Source organism: Amblyomma mixtum, chromosome 2, assembly GCF_055824585.1.
Source record: "Amblyomma mixtum isolate Tamu chromosome 2, ASM5582458v1, whole genome shotgun sequence".
In the NCBI taxonomy this organism is placed as follows: Eukaryota; Metazoa; Arthropoda; class Arachnida; order Ixodida; family Ixodidae; genus Amblyomma; species Amblyomma mixtum.
The window spans coordinates 8723360-8738630 of record NC_143013.1 but is presented as its reverse complement, the minus strand read 5'-3'; the positions used below and the strand labels follow the sequence as shown (position 1 = coordinate 8738630).

Sequence of the window (15271 nt, the reverse complement as noted above, 5' to 3'; positions counted from 1 at the left end):
GTGCAATCACTAGTGGTGGCGTAGAGCAAATATTGAGCTTACCGTCAGCTCCCTGGGCACGTTTTCCTGATGTCTTTGAATGAATAACGATGCACACAGTTGGAAGAAAAATTTCCTCGTATGGGCAGATACCCGACACAGTTTGTTTGTTTGTTTTTCTTTCAGGACTTATACCTTGGATTACACTTCATTTTGATCCCCGAGCGACTGCTGCAAGGACTGGCGACGCGGGATTGTGCACAGTATGGAATATACATGTTTATTCGATACTATTTCGATATATTTTGTATTTCGGTATTAGGTATCGCTTTCCAAAAATGAAAGTATCGGAGTACCAGAATAGAAAAGCCATTTTTAGTGTATCTGTATTTTAATGATATTCGATAGCGAAAAAAATTATCACAGAAGGAAAAATGCTCCACAGGTTCGACCATATTCTGCAGATAAGCCCTGCTGCAAAGTACGCAGCGGTTGCTTCTGTTCTTAACCCATATATTTCAAGTTGCGGAAAGCAAGAAAGTTTACATATCAAAAGTTCAAAACCATGCTGAATCACACTTTCCTTACAACGAAGAAATACATTGTTAAAATTGCTGCGTCCCCCACCAACCGCCTCCTCCAAGACTGATCCATAAATCCCCCCCCCCCCCCCCCCCCTAAGTCCCCTACCCTACGGCTCGAAAACGAAATCCTATGGCCCAAAGACTTTTGACAAAGGTTGTCCCTTCCTAGCGTCCCTGCACTCATTTCCCTAACGGCGCAGTTCAGGTATCCACTCAGAACGTGACTGTTACCGTACCGCGCCTCTCCTTTCATTGCAACCTCCTTATCCTAGCGCTCATCCGCGAAGTAAAGCTGCAAAGGGGCCCTAGTTGCTCAGCCGCGATTCCTCAGAACCGTGCTCGAAAGACCGAGCTTTGTTCCTAGCGAAGCAACGAGACACCAATCGCGTACACCTGTCGCCGCGAGACCCTTCCATGTTACGCGCCAACTCCACTGAACGGCGCGGCGACCGGGAGGCGCGGATTAGCCCCGGCAGAGACAGTCAGGTATGCCCGCGCACACACATCCCCGCGCAGTCTCGGACAACGACGCCGTCGCCAAGACACACGGAGCAGCGCTAATTGAGTTCGGAACGCAATCAACGCGGAGGCGCCCACACGAACGACGGGCCCCCGAATCTGCATTCATTTTACTGCTCGCCCCAGCAGGGAGGGAAAGGCTCGGCGACCGCCGCCTGACAGACGCCGGTGCTTCGCGGAGAGCGCGCTCGCGCCCTCGCCGGGGCAATTAAAACGATGTGCCTAATCTGTTTCGCCGTCGTCGCCGCCGTTTTCTCCCTCGCCCCGAGCTCCGCGGCCCTAAGTGGCGCGCAGGAAGCCAAGTGGCCCAGAGCGACAGGTGCTGCGATTGCGACGCAGCTACGCGTTAACTAGTAATGAGAGGAGCCCAGCCGCTCGCCTCCCCCCCCCCTTTCCCTCTCTCCTTACCTCCGAGCTCGGCGAACGAGCGCCATTTACACGCCGCATGGGCTTCGGCCCGCATTTTTTTTCCTCTGGCGCGTGAAATGGTTCCTCCGGTATGCGCGTTCGGAGAGAACGAAAGTATAGGAGAAGAAAAAGAAAGAAAGAAGAGAGAGAGAAGAAACGGGCTCGCCTTTTATCGCCCTAGCCGTATTATAATAAGAGCCGTACGACGCCATTTACACCTACTTAACTGAGGCCATCACTTTTAGAGTGGTCGTAGTACAGCACGAGGGGCATAGTAGTGAAGACAGGCGGTTTCTAAAGCCTTTCTGGGAGAGGCCCGCCGCGGGCAGACGCAAGATGATCCTTGCGCGCCTTCTGTACGGCAGTGCAAGCTCCTGCTGTGGATGAACTTTAGTGAGGGAGCCTCACACACTCTTGCATTCCTGCAATATATGCGCGCAAACGTGCTGAGAAGAGAACAGAGCACAGTGATTACGAGCTGGCGGCAGTGTCTGCGTTTTTGGACGGCGCAGCTGGTGAAGAAATAACGAGAGAAAAAAGGCAGTCTATACTTTGCTTGCCCTATGCCTTGCTCTACGCCATGTAAACACATATGTACAGCAGGTGCGGATTTACGGGTCCCTCTTTGAGCAGATGGTTGGGGGTGGAGAGGAAGGAAACTGTCCCATTTGAACCAAGTATTTTCTGGAGTTTTTTGTTGCAAAAAATAGCCTTCAGCATAGTTTTCGCGTGTAAAATTTCTCGCTTAAGATGTGAGACCCCCCCCCCCCTCCCTCTACGCCGCTCTCGGTGCTAAGACGTTGACATTTTGAGTACGTAAAATTCTTCCGGCGTTACACGGAGTCACGAATTTTCTCCCTCTCTGCTCTGTCTGATCGTTGTTGATGTTGTTCTCCTTGATGTTGATGCGGAGTCGTAGAGGGCGGGTCTCGTGAGTGACCCGGGGGACGTACTTTGCGACTGGTGAGTTCAGACAGGTGTGCAGGTCTTCGGATGGTGAGGCACTTGGAAGGCTTTCTTCTTTCTTGAAATTATTTATTACAAATGTATATACAACTTATTTACATATGCCGAGTGATTTCGGCCTCTCCACTTTAACTAAAAATAAAAACCTCAAAACTTCCACGACTCCGGACCACCGCCGGCCAACACACGGCCAACCCGTCCGGCCGCCGCTCAACTAACTCGCGTCTCCAACTCTACGCTCTCGGCCCCGGGACCACCACCGGCCACACACGACCGATCTGTCCGGCTGCCACACACCCAACCCCGGCGCTCTCCTTCGCGCGCACCCATCTCGTCACATTCGCGCCAAAAACTCCCTCCTCCGCCAATAAACAATCCTCCCGCCAAAACTTACTTTCTAGCCAATCGACGACTTTCCCGCCGTCGTTTAGAAGTAAGAGGTCACAAGGCAAAATACAAGTAAACAATATAAAACACACACCTCGCTGTAAGCAGCCATGGCTAACTAAAAACTATTACAATAAAAGGAAACAAACACAATTCAAAACACACGCTCCACTGTTAGCCGCTCTGGCCAGCTAGCAGGAACGAAAACAAGAACAGCCCCAGCCGTCCTGTCGTCGTCTCGGGTTTCGGACCGACTTCCTAGAAGAAACCATTCCCCACTCGCTGGGCCGAGAAGCTGGGCGACCCTCGCACGCTACGCCGTTTTAAGTCCTTCTCCTTTTGTCTGCGCATTCCCCTGCTCCCTTTCGGCGACACTCCTCACACTTTACCACGACGCACGCTAGCTGCGGCGTGACACCTCCCCCCTTTTTCTCAATTCTTTCCCCCGACCTTTTTTTTTCGCCAGTTCCGAACAAAGCATGCTTCTCCTTTAGGCTGCCTCCAGCCGCCGCCTCTCTCTCTAGTGCGAGAAAGCACTAAATCTTCCCGTCGAGACACACCCTGAGATACACTCCAAAAAAATAATACAGGCATGCAAGTACATGAAAACAAGGTACACTTCTGCACAACACATCATACGCCACAAGATTACATGTTTGAAGTGAAGGTTCATGATACAAAAATCATGCATGCAAATAAAAAGGAAATCAACCACAACAACACTCCACACAGGTGAGCCTCGAACATCGCTGCTCTCATGCTCCGTGCTCAGGGGTTCCTTTTTTTCTTTTCTCATGTTAGGTTTGAATGCGGGAAAGCGCGTCCGCAAGCACGTTGTGGCCCCCCTTGATATGCTGGACCGTGATGTTGTACTTCTGTAGCGACAACGCCCACCTCGTGAGCCGTGCACTGCTCGATGCCGCAGTGGCCACATACTGCAGAGGGTTGTGATCCGTCCTGACATGCACCTCCGCTCCCAGTACCCATGTGCTCACCTGATCCAATGCCCATACCACAGCGAACGCTTCTTTTTCAATCGTCGACCACTTAACTTGAGATTCGCTCAACTTTTTGCTCAAGAATGCAATTGGGTATTCTGTTCCGTCTGCATTCTGCGCCAGACATGCTCCGAATGCCTCCTGGGACGCGTCGGTTGATAGAATAAAAGGCTTGGACATGTCTGGTGGGCACAGAACAGCTAGAGTTGCCAGCGCACTCTTCACCTCTTGGAATGCTTGCTCTTGTTCACTCTGCCAGCTGATCGGGCCGTTTCGACGACCCTTCGTTAAGTTTGTGAGGGGCAGCACTACCCGCGAGTAATCTTTTATGTAGTTGCGGTAATAGTTCATTACCCCTAGTACGCTTCTGAGTTCCGCCTTTGTTCGTGGTGGCTGCATTGCCTCTATTGCTCGAACCCTCTCAGGATCGGGACAATGCGTTCCAGAACCGACTATGTGCCCCAGGTACTTTACGCTCCCCTGTGCAAATTTGCATTTTTCAGCATTTACTTTGAGCCCCACAGATTTGAGTGTCTCCAACACCGCATCGATATGTTGGGCATGTTCGCTCATGTTTTCAGAAAAAACTGCGATGTCATCGATGTAAGCGCACGCATACGCTCTGTGCTCAAAGAGAATTTCATTCATAATCCGCTGGAAAGTGGCCGCGGAATTTCTTAGTCCATACGGCATCACTGTCCAGGCGTACTGTCCACTGTCGGTCGCGAATGCGGTTAATCTTTGACTCTGCTCGTCTAGCGGAATTTGCCAGTACCCGCGTGTCAAATCCAGAATTGTTATGCAGCATGCTTTTGCCACAGTCGCCAGGAGGTCGTCTACCTTTTTCATCGGAAAGGCGTCTACCTCTGTAATGGAGTTGAGGAATCTGTAATCAACGCAGAGCCTCACACTCCCGTCGCTTTTCGCCACACACACCACAGGGTGGGCGCAAGGGGATTCGGTGGGATAGATCGTTCCCTCTGCCACTAGCTCCTGCACTTGTCTCTCAACCTCGACTCTCATCTTTAGCGGGACCCTGTACTGGTGACGAGGAGCAGGACGTGCGTTGGCCATTATGCGGATCGTGTGCTTACCTGCCCTACTTTTCCCCGGCTTTCCCGAAAACACCTCACTGTGCCGACGGACAACTTCCTGGATATGAGAGTCTTCTACTTCTGCTTCGCTCATGCGAACAGATACTACCGGTAGCTCCTCCACCTTTCCGAACTCTTCATCCTCATATACGACCCCGACTGTCCTTACCCCGACCGTAAACGGTTTCAAATTATTTGCATGTATCCACTTTCGGGAACCATCCTCCATCTGCACCACGTAGCTATCCTTTCGCTTCCTCTCAACTACCTTTACCGGGCCCCTCCAGGCGTACTGCCCCTTAGACGTATCCTCATTCCTGACTAGCACAAGATCGTCGCAATTAAAATTCTTCGGCCGTGCTCTCAGATTATACCGTGTCGCGTATGCTCTTTGTTTATCGGCTGCATTTTGCCCCACCACCTCCGACATGGCAGCCAGCCGCTGACGTAGTTCCAGTAAATACTTTTCTGCCGACTCATTCAGTGTAATCGGAAGGGTCCAGTTTCCGGTCCAAGACTTCTCTAGTATTGCTAATGGCCCTGTAGGAGTGCGCCCATAAAGGAGCTCAAATGGCGACACTCCGGTCGTTTCGTTGGGTACCTCGCGATATGCCCACAAAAGGCACGGGACCAGTCGGTCCCACCCCCGTCCATGTTCTCCAATCACATGCCGCAGCATTCTTTTGAATGTCCCATTCCATCTTTCAACAAGACCATTGCTTTCCGGATGACCAGGGGTTGAAAATCTAGGTGATGCCCCGAGACGGGCCAACAGTTCCTGGGTTACCTTTGCCGTAAAGTTTGTCCCCTGGTCCGAGCAGACCATCTCCGGCACCCCAACCCTAGAGAATATTTCCACAAGGGCGTCGCACACTGCTCGGGCTGTCAACGATTTCAAACAGACTACCTCTGGCCACCGAGAGCATACGTCCATCAAACACAGAGCATACCTGTGGCCTTTTGACGACGGGGGTTCTATTGGACCTACACAGTCCATAACTATCACCTGAAATGGGCTTGCTGGTCTTGTCAGGGGTGCTATCGGTACTCTGTCCGACTTCCTTTGTATAGCATTCTTTTGACACTGTGGACATGCCTGACAATACCTTAGAATCTCGGTGTTCATGTTCGGCCAAAAGAATGAATTCTTTATGCGCTGCCTTGTTTTCTTTGCCGCAAGATGCCCACCAACTTCTCTGTCATGGGCTACCTGTAACACCGCCTGCCTCTTGCATTTCGGCAGAATCAGCTGTTTCACCATCCTCCCGTTTATCTTATCTGAATGATATAGCAGGCCGTTGGTTACTTGCATACCATGGGTGCCTGCCTTCGCCTGTTGCCATGAAGTCTTTAAGCTTTCATCCTCCAGCTGTAGTGCCCTAAAGTTCAATGCCGTTGCTTCTCCCAGCTGTTCGTTTTCATTTGGCTGTGCGACAACCGCCGCCACAGTAGCGCGTGGGTTCCCTAAATTACAGTGGTCCTCGATCTGTTCGTTTTCTTTCTGCTTGACCAGTTCATTATAGTCGCTCACTGATAACAAACAATTAATTTCATTCGCCAATTCCTCTGTCAATGCGCACAAGATGGCAACATGTGAGCCCCTCCGATCAATTCTTAGTGGCACATACGCCAGCTCAGCCTGAATCTGATGCCCGAAGGCACCCTTCAATGCGACCTTGCCTCGTGGATCTACCCTTTCCTGCGGCAGTAGTGACCTCCTGACCACTGTGATGTCCGCGCCCGAATCCACTCGAGCCAAGATTATTGTTTCCCCCGAACAGAGGGAGACATCGCCCACCTTATGCGTCTCCGTCAATTGAGTGCTGGCTTTTGGCTCCCGATCCTGGCACAGAATTTCAGCGCTGTGAGGGTTTACTTCTATCACTCTGGCTGTAATCTTCCTGACCTCCGTCTCTTGGCATTCTCGGGCCATATGCCCTAAACAGCCACAGCGGTAACAGAGGGGTGACGCTGGGTTCTTTCCCCTATCCTGCTCCCATTCCCTGCTGGCAGAATGCCCCTCCGTAGCAACACTGCGGACACCCATACCTCTGTTTCCGATCTTTACCTCTGCTTCCCGACACTCCCTAGACATGTGACCTAGTCGGCCACAACGGTAACACTGGCGTGTCATCGTATGTGCTCTAAATGGCGCATACTTCACCTCCATGGGTTCTCCCCCACGAAGTTGCGACGCCCCGGCCTCCCCCTCTCTCCTACATCCTTCTCCGCGGGCCGTACTCATGCGCGGAACGCCAGCCCCCAATGCTTTCCCTCGGCTGCTCTCCACCGCCTCGACTACTTCTGTAAGTCCGTCGATTTTAAGCCAATTTTTGTTTTCTTGAAGAGCTATCTGTCGGAGCGCGTCGTTAGACAAGACCTCTTTCATTTTATCGACCACTACCAGCTCCATCAGCTCCTCAATTTCGGTCACTTTTCTGCTGCTGATATAATAAGAGTAATAACTGCGTAGTCGGTAGCCGAATTGGCGCCAAGATTCTTGCGGTCCTTTCTTAGCTGTGTCAAACATTCTTTTATATTCCGCCGGGCTTAATCGCAACTCCCTCAAAATTACCTCCTTTAGCAGTTTGTACTCAAGTATCTCCTTTGTTCCACTTTGCATCGCCATCGATCGCATGCGGTCAGTGAGGTATGGAATCAGGGTGATAGACTGCACGCCTTCCGGTACTCTGAAGGAGTGAAAAAGCATCTCCACAGAATCAAACCACCCCGGAATAAGCGACTCATCTTTCGGCATTCGAGGTAGTACACTGCTCAGCATTGTGGAGTATTTTACTGCTTCTTTCCCCTCTGACAGATCAGCTGTGCCTTGCCTGCGTAATTTCTCTGTCTCAAATTCAATTTTGGCCCTCTCTAGCCTCATTTTCTCAATTTCTATATCAATTTGCCTATTGGGTCCAGATTGGCCGTTTTCCGTGCTTGTCTCGCTCATTTCCCCAGTCATGTTACTATCCATCTCTGGCGACAGTAGCTTACTCTTTCCCCTCGTAAGCATAAAGCACGAAGTTTGAGAGCAGCGCTGTTCGCTCACCGTTTTTCTTTCGCTGCCTTCTCTTCAAAGATCGTCAATCAAACCAAGTTAGAGAGTTCCCTCACAATGAACTTCACGCTGATACGCCACAAGTCTTGTTACGAAACGCCGCCGCACTCTCAAGTCCCCTTCAATTTAAGTCCGTCCTGCTTTCCTCTGTTGGTGTCCACGATTCCTCTCCCCGCCTACATCGGTGTCGAAGCTGCGATGATCGGTGATGATCGGTGAAGATCCTTCGGCTGTCTCTTGTGCTGTTGTTCTTCTTTCTTGAAGTCCGGCTTTCCACCCCTCTTCGCCACCCAAGGGCAAGCGTTCCTTGTGGGGTGACCAGCTCGTCGTCTTCTCAACCTGCGTTGCCTCTGTCTTTCTTCGTTCCCGTCGCAAAGCAGCGGTCCCTTGCGAATCCTGTCGGCTGCGCCAGTCACGAATTTTCTCCCTCTCTGCTCTGTCTGATCGTTGTTGATGTTGTTCTCCTTGATGTTGATGCGGAGTCGTAGAGGGCGGGTCTCGTGAGTGACCCGGGGGACGTACTTTGCGACTGGTGAGTTCAGACAGGTGTGCAGGTCTTCGGATGGTGAGGCACTTGGAAGGCTTTCTTCTTTCTTGAAATTATTTATTACAAATGTATATACAACTTATTTACATATGCCGAGTGATTTCGGCCTCTCCACTTTAACTAAAAATAAAAACCTCAAAACTTCCACGACTCCGGACCACCGCCGGCCAACACACGGCCAACCCGTCCGGCCGCCGCTCAACTAACTCGCGTCTCCAACTCTACGCTCTCGGCCCCGGGACCACCACCGGCCACACACGACCGATCTGTCCGGCTGCCACACACCCAACCCCGGCGCTCTCCTTCGCGCGCACCCATCTCGTCACATTCGCGCCAAAAACTCCCTCCTCCGCCAATAAACAATCCTCCCGCCAAAACTTACTTTCTAGCCAATCGACGACTTTCCCGCCGTCGTTTAGAAGTAAGAGGTCACAAGGCAAAATACAAGTAAACAATATAAAACACACACCTCGCTGTAAGCAGCCATGGCTAACTAAAAACTATTACAATAAAAGGAAACAAACACAATTCAAAACACACGCTCCACTGTTAGCCGCTCTGGCCAGCTAGCAGGAACGAAAACAAGAACAGCCCCAGCCGTCCTGTCGTCGTCTCGGGTTTCGGACCGACTTCCTAGAAGAAACCATTCCCCACTCGCTGGGCCGAGAAGCTGGGCGACCCTCGCACGCTACGCCGTTTTAAGTCCTTCTCCTTTTGTCTGCGCATTCCCCTGCTCCCTTTCGGCGACACTCCTCACACTTTACCACGACGCACGCTAGCTGCGGCGTGACACACGGAGTGACCTGATCTTTTTTATAAGCCATATATTTCTGTAATCTAGCTAAGCAATATGCTCGATGAGTGGCCGCATATTTTAAGACAAGCCGAACGACAGCAGCTATAATTTTGCTCCCGAGAACAAAAAAATAGGATACCTTACAACTTACTGGATGCACCGTACTGACGCGGTGGTTTCACCTTAAATTCTCTTAATAATAACTGTGTCGTTCAGTCGGGAAGAAAGGGGCTATCTTCCGTGGACCTTCATAAAATCTGCTCACTTACAGTTGCTTCTTCAGTGCCATATGCCTTCAAATTCGTTGCGACCCGCTGTCCTCCTTGCATTTACGGCAATCTGTAGACTTCAAATCGCATCACATGCACTCACCAGTGAAGCAAATTGGGCTCTGGGCCTGGGCTCCGTTATTTCATCAGGGGACAACAAAGTAATGTCCCTACTGAATCATCCTTGGATCTGCTGACGCCAAACTACGGGTCAATTCTGTATACCCTAATTGCATTCGCATGTCAACATACAGCTGAAGGCGACCGGATCGGTCGGTTTAGCGTCCCACGATGACGCGCTCTCGCTGATTGCAGCAACGCGAGGTCCAAACCCTGACTTGAAACCATGGCTAGCGTACGCTTCTCTCTGCGTGCACCTTCGCACTCACGGCCTGGTGAGCTAATTCCTCCAGTGGCCAACTTACTTCCCCTTTCGGCGGGGTGACCATTCGCCAAACAAAGAAACATTCCCACCTCGGAAGAGTGGGGGGGGGGGGGGGGGGGGAACTCGCTCGACCATCACGCAATGGTCGCCGGCTAATCCTGGCGAGCTGTTAAGTGCCGTCGGCGCTTGGCAGATGGCGTGCACGGAGAACGGTCTCCTCGGTCGTCGTCTCCGGGGCTCAATTACGCGCTTAATGAAGAGGCACAGCGACCTAACGAGATGTGCGACGCGCTTTCTACCTCCCGACGTACGTCCTCTGGCTGCCAGCAGCAGCGCTCTTTGCGGTGCTACAGGAAATGGTCCCACCGCGCTGGCTCAACGAGCGGCATACGGCGCCGTTTCGCTGTCTCCGCTATATACAGCGCGGGTGTGAGAACGTGCACACAGGGCCTGGTGGGGAAAAAGTGATCGGACGGCGAGGGGGAGGCCATACGGGAAACCTGTCGCGTCCGAGCGAAAATTACACGCTTCTCGCCACGGCGTGAAGATCTCCTCGAAGAGGCTGAGCACAGGTGCGCCGGCGGAGCAGCAGCTAAGCGGGGACGGCCGCCCACGATGCTGGAGAAAGCAATGGTTCTTTTTGGCGTTTCGGGTTTTTTCTTCAGTTTCCTTCGTCAGAATGACGCATAAAAGAAGGCGCTGATTCGGGCTGGAGGCAAATATTTGCCTCAAATGTGACGAGTACTCAGTTGGACGGTATCAAGGCTCGACGTATATTGTTGAGGCCACCTCTGTATTGAGCGGTTCTGTTCATTGATTTATTAATAGACAGGATGTGATGCAATAGGTCCGTTACAACTGTCCTTCCTCTCGTCTCACCTCTTAAAGGGCAACTCCGGCGATTTTTCAGCCATTTTAAGTTAATGGCTGTTTTGTGTTCCTAAGAACCTCCTGTAATGTGTACGATACAAAGTTTTCAAAAGCAACCGTAAAATAATTTTTAAACAGCAAAAAACGCAAAACTCGAAACCGAAACCGCAAAACCGAAACCGGGGAGGTGCCTTCGTGCGGTATTGACTGTGACGTCACGAGCGGGTTCGCCGCGCTGTGAAGTCCCCCGGAGATTTCACAACTACCCTGAGCCGCGCCGTCGACATGACTGAAAGCGCGGAGGACAGCTTTTCCGAGACCAGCGAGTCTTTAGAAGACGAATCATTCGACGATTTTGGACTGCACGAGTCGCCTTTCAGGTATGATCCACCGCCGCGCGAGCCAGCCAAGTGACACCACAGACAGCATCACCTGCAGCACGGAGACGGTCTGAACTCGGAGAAGTGATTACTTGAGTCATTTCTCGTGCATGCATTTCTGACAGAGTCGTCAGAACTAAAGGTAATGAGATGCTCCCGCCGACAGCTTTTCGTGTGGCCAGTGCCGGCCGACCCAGCCTGATGAAAGAACCTGCTGCCGGAACGTTGCCGCGGTGCACAACGTCCTTGCAGGGGCATGCATCACCAACAGTCCTCTCTGCGAAGCTTTATCTCGACGGCGAGCTTTTGGAAGTGAGTTCACGCCAGCTACTACAGTTCTACAATCCAACATACCGCTTGACGGCCGCGCTTCGTACAGCTGGCCGCTGCGATAGACGGTTGTACTAGAATAACGTTGGCACAAAATATGCCTTCAAGCGCCAGTTGAACGAAGCCTTAGCGAGTCCAAAGCTCTCTTTGAAGTACACGCTGTCTTCATAGCAATCTGGCGCGAAATGTTCCGAGCACAAGCGGGAATGCTTCCTCGCGACCAGTTTACACGGCGGACAGCTCTCACCAACTTGTCTCGAAGGTTCTTATCGCTAGGAAACCTACGCTAGTTAACGCCCGTTGTCACAGATCAAGAATTTGTGCACCCCACAGCACAACAGAAGTTGCCGTGACCCATCACTCTCGCGTACACATCACATCAGGCACCTTGAGATGGCGCGAAATTGCACAGGTGGTCGAAATAATTCCGGAGAGCTCCATTACGGACCTCTTTCTTCCTTTCTTCTTTCACTCCTTTCTTACGTCCAATTCGGGTGTCCATTACTGCGTCATTTACTTTCCTCAAAACGAATTATCAGTTTTCCCCTGCACTGCCAGCGCCAGCGCGCGCCCCGCCAGTGACGTCACAGAACAGGGTGGCCTGTAGAAGTTGCTCGATCAGTGGGTACCGCTCGCGTCAGCTCGCGTCGAGGAGCGCTTGTCTTCACTTCCCACTTCCGCCATGTTTCCCCCGAGTGCACTCTCTGCGGAGAACCGCACGCCACCCTAGACCACATCCTCTTCGGCTGCCCTGCCGATCCTCCCCCGCAGGGACAGCCCGCCATCGGTACATGGGAGGAATGGGAGGCCCTCCTTGCGTCGCAGGACCCGGACGCGCAACTTCGCTGTGTGAACCGGGGTGCCAGTGCCATGGCCCTACGTGGCCTGGACACACGCGCGTAATGTGAGGGCTGTGCGGTGGCCCTGAGACCTTGTACGGTCCAAACTCACTTGCTCAATACAGTTTTCCATCCATCCATTCAATATTCGCTTGCGGAAAAACTACGCCGGTTTCAGGTGCGAAATTTTACGTGAGGCATCAGACTATCATAAAGAATACAGGCTAAAAATTTCATTTCAATCGATGCACATCAAAAAATCGCCGGAGTTGCCCTTTAATGCTCCTTTTTTTTTTTACCGGATGATTGAATTCCTGATGGCATTTATCAAAAGCATCGTGCTGACGCAGTAGATCTGTTCACGCTTGGAGGCCTATCGCGTCTATACATTGAAGTTCCTGTTCTTTTACTTTCTCATGCAGGGACCGTGGATTTTGTGCTTGTAGACACTGCCACACATGGTACTCCAGTAAAACCTAAGTTATCTTCAGCTTGACTAAAGTCTATCCGCAATCTTCAGTTAAGCTCACAATAACAAATCCTAGCGAATTTATTTATCTCTTCGCTGCCAGCAAGTTCCTTACCAATGCGTAGGAAAGGAAGCTTTCATTGTTTTCGTCAGCATTAAGCGCGAACCAGCGACCAAGGGCAACATTGCTTGACGAGAAAGAGAAAACGAAACATCCCAACTGCTTGCTTTCTTTGGCCAGCGCTAATGAACACCTTTGTTCAAGCCTTGGAGTAACTAATAGATCCGTTTAGCTTATCATTATAGCATATCGCTGTCGTCGAGCGCAGGTACTAAAGGTGCACCACCATGACCGTTAGGGCACGCTCCATTTTGTTTCAAAACAAAACGCACGGCAGCGCTTCAGGCAGCGGCGTTCGCGCCCAGTTTATCGCCGCTGCACTCCGCCACCGTCGTCCACTAAGTTACCGGCGTGGTAACGGCAAATTAAAACATTCCGCTCACTGGGCATGTGCACTGTACACGTCCGAAGCTGCGGGATAACGAGTGCTGCAGAGGGAGGCTGAAATCTCTTATTGATACGGTTGAGGCGGAAGAATGTCACATGACCCTCCACCATTACATCAGGATGCTATGATAGCTTCCGAAGTTCCGCAGCAATTCTATATACTGACAGAACCAGCGACTACGAAAGGCGCCAGAGTCTAACGGAGGGCAGCATGGTCATTGTCTTCTCAAATGACCACATTGCAGAACCGCTGCACGTGCCAGGCAGGGGTGTCATAAAGAAAGAACTGGTTAACAAAATTAAGCGAAGAGTATACGGTACAGTATAATCGGCCAAAACATCTTATTCAAGTTATGGCACTGAGAAAAGGCGCCGCCTAGATAAACATTATTAGCGTTTGCAGTGGACACGCACACAAAAAAAAAACTTAATCCCACTGTACGTGCGTACGGAAGGGTGCCAATTCTACTTAATGTGGAAGGCTTTGCCCACCAGTCGGAATTTGTCGCCAGGGAGTGGTGACTTCTTGTGTTCCTGTACATTGAGACTCAAGAACCCTACCACTGTAGGCGACGTACAAAACTCTCTCATAGCGTTATGCGGAAGCTTCACCACAACCGTTAGAGTAGTATCGTTTTGTTTCGAAACGCACGCCAGCGCTTCAGGCAGCGGTGCCCAGTTTATTGCCACTGCACTCCGTCAGCCCCGCTGACTTCCCCGCGAATACGTTCGTGCCTGGTCCTACGCAAGTGCCCCGCGCGCGAGATAAAAAACAAAACAAAACAAAACGAATCCAGGGCCAAAGGGAGCGCGCACTTTCGACCGCGGCTCTCTCGTTTGTAATGGGATTAGGTCCCTTCGCGATGACGCGACCGCCCGAACACGCACGGGAGCTTCTGCCTCTTTTTTTTTTTTTTTTGTTCATCTTCCCTCTTCTGACTCCGGCACAAAAGCGAGCCAGAGGCGCATCAGCTCAGCGGGCGAGGGTGTGCACGAGCGCCGGGAGCACGGGTTTGTTACGGCTCCGGGCAAACACGAGCTCTCGCACCGACTGGCGCGCTTAAAAATGGATGCCTCCGTTTACACGGGGCCACCTTCGGGCGGAGAGGCGGAGAAGGCAAAGCGAGGCGAAGTGCGCTCCGTGTATCTCGCGAGGATTATGCCGCACGGCCCATGCAGGAACGCGCGATGCGCTTTCAAGGCGGGTAGTGCGGACAGGAGTATCGCCTTTCTTTTTTATCGTGTGGAACTCAGAGAGATAAAAAGAATGTTAGGAAGCATGCCTGCTTGCACGCTTACTGCAAGAGTGGCTGCGAGTGTGTGCTGTCGGCCGTGTCAAGCACGGTTCGAGAAGGCTGGAGCAAAGCACAGGCGTGAAGTAAAGCGGAGAATGAACTGACGCCACGGTTGCGCCAGTGTACCGCGAACGTCAGCTGGTGCATGTTCTTTTGGGGCAAGTCGGAAACGGTTCTAGGATAGTGTTGGGTGGCAAGGCAATGTTCATGTTGTGAGGCCATCGAGGAACAAGAGGCGACCACACTTAAATAAACTGGAATCAAAGTCCCGGGATTGTTTGTGGAACGAGCTCGTTCACATATCGCCTTTCACATTTCGCTTAAAATGGCACCGATGCCTCACAATGGGCCAACCAGGTGCGGTGTTTGGGCCTATCCCCATCTCCATGAGCTGCCCACAAATCTTCACATGGCAGCTTCGCTCATTCGCGTTAAGGCAGCGAACTGTACGAAGCACCACGCGTCAGTAATTTGTCCCAGAGCGGGTTCAGCGCCACGCTAGAACAAACAACCGGATTGGGCCAAACGAGCATCCAAAGAGGCTAGAAAGCGCGCCTGCTGTATAGTATATACCCGCGCGTGGAACA

At 51.7% G+C, this 15271-nt stretch overlaps 1 long non-coding RNA gene across 1 annotated transcript in view; it reads left to right on the top strand.

Moving 5' to 3' along the window:
• Positions 1-15271, top strand: part of LOC149358347 (uncharacterized) — a 164795-nt gene that overhangs the window by 21837 nt on the left and 127687 nt on the right. The window contains exon 2 of the long non-coding RNA XR_016288230.1: positions 166-242. This is a non-coding gene — a long non-coding RNA (uncharacterized LOC149358347). The remainder of the gene's footprint in view (positions 1-165; positions 243-15271) is intronic.